Genomic DNA, 7,979 nt, shown 5'->3' on the forward strand with positions numbered 1-7,979 from the left:
TGTTGAAAGTTTCACATATCCAATAACCTTGTTTTTAAGTACTGTATACTTATTTATTATATTTGGCTATGTATTCTTTGCCTTACTATGTATGGCAGAATTAAAATATCCTCCATTGCAATTTTCTTGCGCATGAACACATACAAATAAAAATTTTGCTAATTGAAATCTTTGCTAAATAAGATCAATTAACAATATCCACCAAATTTCATACACTATAAATATACAATTTGCAGTACAATTTTTCCTTTGGTTAAAAATTATTTCTATAAGGGATGAGAAGAAAATTATCAAAGTCAATATGTTTTTTTTTTATAATTCCCAACCGTAGATCCAGATAAGGCTTTTTTTAAGTATGAATTTCTTAACAAATTCTAAGTATAATTCCCTAGACCAATTTGTAAAAATTACGAAAAAAATTTCACACACCCCCCTCCTGCTATATCATCAGAACACCTATTGTAATTGCTTAATTTTGAGTAGGTTTTGTAAGTATCCGGTGAAAACTTGAACAAAATATACAGCAACCGGTAGTTCACTATACATATATACATATTTATTTTATCATACAGTAAAAAACTGTTTTACTTCTCACAAAAATTATGTATGGTTATGTATTAAGGAACCTACAGAATTTTAATTTGCTTTGGTGTTCGGTCAATAGGGTTTAACATTAACTATAAAATTTCACTCGAATGTATATGGTTTGACAAAGTTTAATTATGCTACACTTAATGAGTATAGTTTTAATACATGTACTATGTTGTTGAATCTTTTTATTTAAAATGATTATTTGTACAGTAAATTGTTTTGATGACAGAGAGTTTCTTTTTTTAATTACTGAACATGACAGCGTAGTGCTTGGGAGGCCTGGATTCAGCTCTCTTTCACAGCAATCTAGATCTTCTTGCTCAGAGTGCATACGGTGCGGATCTAAGAAGTCTGATTTTGATTCTAGATGGCTTTCACAGCATCGCGTGTCAAACTCGAGACGTAAACAAAGTGACTGTACATTAGCCAAACACCTGTAATTAATTAGAAGTGCTACGAACGAGTATATCGGATGGGAACTTAAGAGTCATTCTCTGTAAAAACCAAAGAATCCAAGGGGGCCGTAAAAACGAATGTCTCCGAAATACGTAATTTTTTGTATTTAGAGTGTACTCAGGTGTCTAACTGAGAAAACCACCTTAGTTCATGTCTCGGGGTGTCCGTTGCCATGGCAACCGAAACTAACACAAATATGGCCATTTTGACAGGTTCTATTCATGAAATATAGCATTTTTAACCCCCATATTTCCTTTAAACATGAAAAATATGACCACTTTCAATTATATAATTTATTTTAAGCATTCTTATATAATTAAAATAATTAGGAATTAAATCTTTTGCCTGAGGCGTTTCAAGCTGATAGAAGGCTAGAAATATCAAATTTCATGATTTTTTCAAAATGCAGAAAAACCCATTTTACCCTTTATTTCAGTTACATTTATCTTTAGATTCCAAGATAGGTTTTTAAAATGTCTTATTTATTCAAAATATCTGAACTATGGTCTTTCATTTCATATAGTTTTCCAACATGTGTTTTTCAGATAACTCGGGGAATATTAAAATGAAAATGTCCAATAATCCCGAATTTCCTCAAATACGGATTCGAAAACTGTGTTATACATTGTATTTGGTATATATTGAAGAGTTGTTTTTCTCTTTTGAGGACATAATTGTTTATGTAAAACAACTTTAAGAGAAAATTAAATGATAAAAATGAGTGAAAATGTATCATTTTAGTGGCGGATAGCAACACAGAAGTGGTTACCAGGTCAACCATTCAAGGGAATTTTTTTTTCATTGCATGTTTTTATCGGTTCAAAATCACGTTTGTGGTTGCATTTTAACAATACTGAAGTGTATATTAATCATGCTACTTATCCATTTTTTAAATGAATTGTTGGTATAGTGAAGATATAAAAGGAAAACACAGATATTGCAATTTAACCCCCCCCCCCTTTTTTTAATGAGGAAAAGGCTGGGGATTAATGACACCTGTTCAATGACTCCAATTTTATCTTCTTCAGCTATTAAACGTATTTGATACAAATTTAGCTTAAAAAAGAGTAAATGAAAAGTTCATTTACTGATTCTATCAAAACATAAGACTAAGGTCAAAAGTTAAAAGTTAACTGAAGAATATATTGTATAATTGCTTCTCCACATTTTCAGGAATTGACTGGAGATGACCTTAAGTAAGGATTTCTGATTATAGAAAAAGAATGCTATGAAGTACAACATGTTTATTCCAAAATGGGTTAAATGGACTAAATAAACAATTGATAACTGAAAATTAAATCTGAAAATTAAATGATTATCATTATATTTTCAAGACAATATAAAAGATTATGGTGTGCAGAGGAGGTTCGGGCTAGTCAATTTTTTTTTATAACTTTTTCAATTTATATCAATACTTTTACTTCTTGCAATATGTCATTAAAAAAGTAGATTTTCTATGTGTTTTATAACACCTTGTTGCAATGATTGTGTATATTAAAGTTCAAACATTATATCATATACTTGTATTGATTGACACACAATGAAGAATTTCAAAATATGTATGCATTCATGAACACAAACCATTCACAGCAACATATCTAAATAATTTGATTACTGAGGTCATAAAATTATAATACCAGCAGAATAGGGAAAACAAAAGTAAAATGAGGCCATAAGTAATAAGAGTTCTTATCATTCAGATTTTCAACTTGATTACAGGCCCGTAAGAGGTAATTTCAGTTGGAGGGGGGGGGCTCAAACATTCATTCTCAGTGAAAACTATACCAACAATTTCTAGAAAGCAAAATAAGGACAAAAGGTCATTAAATGTATTTACTGAGGGGGCACAAGCATATAGTACATGTAGCTATGTTTTTATAGTATTCTATATATTGGCAAAATATTGGGGGGGGGGCAAATTGTTGGTCATATTGTGAAAAATAATGTTTATATTTTCTATGAAATACTCAAGAGCCACTAGCAGGAATATTAGGTGATTGACATACTTAAGTGAAAAATTACATAGATGTACAATAGGTAGTTTTTCGCTCTTATCAGTTAATATTTCTGTCATCCAAGTTAAAGCCTTAAAAATAATAATTGACACTTTTGACATAGGTTTCTTTAGTTTTTCATTTTTCTGTCAATTTTAAAAAAATTCAATAATTGTAACAAAGGATCAAATTATCATTTCACATGCAATGAGACTTCTGTTTATACACTTTTTACCTTTTATTTAAGAATGTACATTAATTATTATAATATTCTTTAAAAATTATTTGAAACATATGCAAAGTAGTGCATAGTGCACCCATGTAATTATGCATTCCCTCAGGTATAATTTTAGGCAAGACTTGGATTTTCTTCAGATACTGTAAGACTCTTCACTCTTTCTTTGATGTTCTTTGAGAGAATTGCAGCAGTCAGTTTTGTCATTATATTGTTGTACGTAGTATAATTTAGCAGACTTAGTGAAGGTGTCCCACCAGTATCTCCTATTCTCTGAAAACTCTCACTAATTCTCATCGGATAAAGATTCATTTGCTGAATGTCATGACTTGTCATGACAAAAATGTAAAACTCTGGCTTCTTGAGTTCTGTAATAGACAATACAAGTATTTAGATTTAGATAATACAAGACTTAAGTTAAAAATCACTACTGGAACCAAATGGATCATGAAAAAAATTACACTTGTACATGTAACAGGTCATACATCCTCTCTTCACCAGTGCAAAATGATTTTTTGACTTTGCGAAAATTATATTGAATAAAGCTATAAATAATAAACTTATATATTTCATTTTCAAAACATGATACATGGCATTTACCCCCAGGAAAAAATGTTCAAACACAACACAGTATCAGTAGAAATAATTGCTATTTACTTCTATGGAGAAGATACATGTAAATAACATGTTTATAATTCATAGTTTAAATTATCTTGCCCTTTTAAAATGTAAGGAATACTTGATTTGATTATAAACTGAGTAATATACTGTAAATGTACATTTATTGGCATATAAATCTAAGGGCAGATCACAGGTACTTGTGGACAGGAACCCCCCCCCCCCCCTGATATTCAACCCCGGGGCTTATTGGACTTTTTTTTTTTCAAAAAATATATTTATTACACTCATTCATCATGTGTACAATATGAAAAAATCGCCAAAACTCCAAAACAATCACTCCACAAAAAAATACCCCACTATAGTGGGTATATTTTTTGTAGAGCGATTGTTTTGGGATTTTGACAATTTTTTTCATATTGTACACATGATGAATAAGTGTAATTAATATAATTTAAAAAAAAAATCCAATAAGCCCAAGGGGTTCAATATTGGGGTGGATGGGGGGGGGTCCTGTCCACAACTACCTGTGGGGCAGATCAGTCAACTGCAAAAAAATACAACAGAATCTTAACTCTTTAGTGTGCAGTGTAGAGAGGTTCCTTAAGGAAAGTGGAACAAACTTTTGTCAAAGATTTTGAAAATAACAACTTGGGTCATGTTTCAATGAATAAGTTTAACAGTGTTTTATTTAATTTCTTATTCAAAGTTTGACAAAAATGGAATTTGAAGTGAAAAAATATTTGTATAGAAAAATACGGATGATTTCAGAAGGACAGAATTTGGAACATTAAAGATTAACAGTAATTATGCTTTTATAAGTTTTGAAAGTGGGTCAATAATAATAGTTAATGTATATATGGAACATGAAAGCTGTATTGTCTATCCTTCAATATTTATTACCAATGTCTAATTTCTTTAAAGATATAGAAGTCAAGGCCATTGGGTCAAAATTATAGTACATGGACACTATACCTCTTTATAATTTGGTTTTAATAAGATGTTGAAGGCTCTATGAATGATTTAAATATCTTCCCCTTCCTTGTGATGTCCCTCACATGGTCACACAGCAGCATTCTACAATAAATTGTATATTTTTATAAAAATAATTCAATTCCTTACTGGTACTAATTAAAGCACAATGTATATAAGAATGAGCTGTTAACTTGTTTGCCATTCACCACATATTTAACAGTACTTTTTATTTAGTTTTGTATGTTGACAGGTCTAAAATAAAGAAGTGTTGACAATAATTCAAATTGGAGAAACTGTTTAATTTATATCATGTTAAACATTATATGCATACATCATTATATAGTGTTTAAGATCAGAACAAGGAAAATGAAATTTACAAGGTCAAGTCCAAAGATGATTTCTTATTCTACCCCCATAGTTATTAGTAGCTACAATGTATGTAGGTTAAAGCTACCCAAAGTAAGTATTTTACCAATTTCAAAGACCTTCATAGGTAGGTAGAAATGCTTGAGTATGGTCTTTGGACTGTACGGTACCTGTTTCATAGGCGTCCAAACCAGGGGGGAGGGGAGGGCTAGAGGGGCATAGCCCCCCCTTTTTTTCAAAATATATACTTTGTATAGACTTAGCCCCCCCCCCTTTTTTTCCAAATATACACTTAGTGTAGACATTGAACATTGTTTTGTAGGTTTAGCTCCACCACTTTCCACAGACACGTCGCAGTAGAGACGAAAAAAAGGGGAAAAGGTGGTGTCTATATATTTATATTTTTTTTTACACCACCCCCCCCCCCCCACTTTCAATTTGCTTCCGACGCCAATGTTTACATTCATTTTGTCTCAATTCTTTTTCAATAATTTCATGTACTCATCATACTCATAACTTTACGAACAAATATTAATATATTGTGTATCAGAAATTGTAGCTACTTACGGGTACATGCATGGTGTATAACACTGGTAGCGTTGCACCAGCTTGACCAATCAAATGACCTGCTTCCACATTTTCACATGTTCTGTTTGGAGGGGAATTCTTGGTCTATCTCCTCTGGTCTTTTCAATATGTAGGTGGGAACTTAGAACGTTTGGAATCTGACTTAACTTGCTTCTGGACCTCTTTGTATTTCATTTTGAAGAAAACTTAAAATAACGTCCACATTCGATAGTCATTCACTGTATTTAGCAAGTGTAACACATGACATACGACCTACTTTAGACATTACATGGCCATTGCTGAAATTCACGAGTTGTTGAATGTCTTCAGAATGAAGAATATTACATCTGCCAAGGAAGCTATACTGTATAATCTTAGCAGTTTTGTTTAAAAATATCAGTAAAACACATGGTTTGTGAAAAGGAACTCAAAACCGGCAAAACGTCATGCTTACAAATACTTTTGTTTTTATCTTCTTTCACTGTCGGAACTAGAGAGTTCTACAAAGGGAGATAATATTTTTGTGAAATGCTGGTTTTTTAAAATTTTCAAATGCATTTTATTTTCTTAAATCAAAAAACACACACCCAAAATAATTATGAATAAATAATCAAGTATGTTTGCTTTCAAAATATTGTTAATATTTTATAAACCTATCTTGGGATTTTTCATAAAATGGCACTGAAATTATGGTTATTTAGCATATTTGTCAAGGGTTAAAAATGGGAGGAAACTAAATTTCTTTTAAATGAAAAGGAGTGTTAGTGATGAACCAAAATAATTTTTTATCTTTACTTCACACCTTGTTTTCACAATTTAATGCACTTAATCCAACCATAGTGCATTATTTATTTTGAATTTCTTATGTTAAATTAGGAGAAAACTGACCTTTTCAAACATGGGGGTAGCCACAAAATGTGTAAGGGGGCCATAACCTGGAGGATAGGTCACATCCCAAAATTTTAAATATACCTAATTAATCTCATACACATTCATAATTTTTCTATATATGTTTTATTAAAATCTGTGGTATTCGTTTGAACGGCATCTGTGGTCCTTACAGAGAATGACTCTTAAAAACCGAAGTGCCGTGTTACTGTAAGGTTGGCACAATTAAGATCCCTCATTGCATAACGACTCCCAAGTTCCAGTTATACATGGATATAAAACTTGAAATCTTTCACTAGTGTACACGATGTCTTCTTTATAGAATGAGAAATTCTCGAATGGGAACTAAACAACGTGTACAATCAATCACTTTAAATTATTTTGTTCTGAAGATTTCTTTTACTTCATAGGTGGAATACAGTATATTAACCATTTTAATCAAGATGTAAACCAAAAATGAGACTCTTTGAAATTCGAGAGCACCCCGATCTGTTATAATTATTACTAGTATGTATATAAACATTCAGTGCACCCAGTGTTTAAAAACTACATACTAATATTATTGTTATAATCACATGTATGTAGATTTGTGTGTGTGAGGGTGTGTGTGTGGGTGAGGGTGTGTGTGTGTGTGTGTTTTTAAATTTCTAGGATTTAATACAGAGAGTAGAATTTGGTATCTAAATTCGAAATTTCCTACTGAATAATACATGTATTTATCATTCCAAACTTGTTCACATAATTTAAGCATCAGCTGAAATGGCTAGACGTCTTCATGGAGATGGTGCAGGTACATTATATGAAGTTTCTTCACCAGTGAACTCATGGGTCATTAGTCAATGGAACTTCTTCGTAATTAAAGGGACATGGATACAGTTTCAATTGATTTTTTAAAAACCAATTTTGATATTTACGGTATTTTACAATTCCTTACTCAGGCAATTCCAATGATCAGAAAAATTTGAATATGATTTTTTTGATTTACAAAGAAGAAAAAGAACTTAAAAATTGTTCATAATGTATACCTTAATTTATAAATATTTGTAAACATAAAAAATGGAAAAATATATAGATATACCCCTGAACAGCTGAAAATGACAGGCAAATAAGAACTTGTCACATTTAGAAATAGAATGAAAGATAATTCAAGTGTATTTGCATTTCAGCTGGAGTTTAAGTTCGTGCAACAAAGCTTTAGGAAAGTCAATCAAAAGTACAATGTATACTTGGAACAACATCGCTCTGCATTCTATAACTTTGAAAATTTAAGATAGACCTAAATGATTATC

At 31.1% G+C, this 7,979-nt stretch overlaps 1 long non-coding RNA gene across 1 annotated transcript; it reads right to left on the reverse strand.

The window, feature by feature from the left end:
- Positions 1-3,242: 3,242 nt before the first annotated feature.
- LOC134275622 (uncharacterized) lies at positions 3,243-6,477 on the reverse strand. The gene is made up of 3 exons (XR_009993860.1): positions 5,803-6,477; positions 4,870-4,971; positions 3,243-3,644 (listed from the first exon to the last, which is right to left on the reverse strand). It is a non-coding gene; the product is annotated as an uncharacterized LOC134275622 (long non-coding RNA).
- Between the last annotated feature and the right edge of the window lie 1,502 nt (positions 6,478-7,979).

The sequence above is a fragment of the Saccostrea cucullata genome, unplaced genomic scaffold (assembly GCF_032062105.1).
Source record: "Saccostrea cucullata isolate Sc308-1 unplaced genomic scaffold, CSIRO_AGI_Scuc_v1 ctg1027, whole genome shotgun sequence".
Classification (NCBI taxonomy): Eukaryota; Metazoa; Mollusca; class Bivalvia; order Ostreida; family Ostreidae; genus Saccostrea; species Saccostrea cuccullata.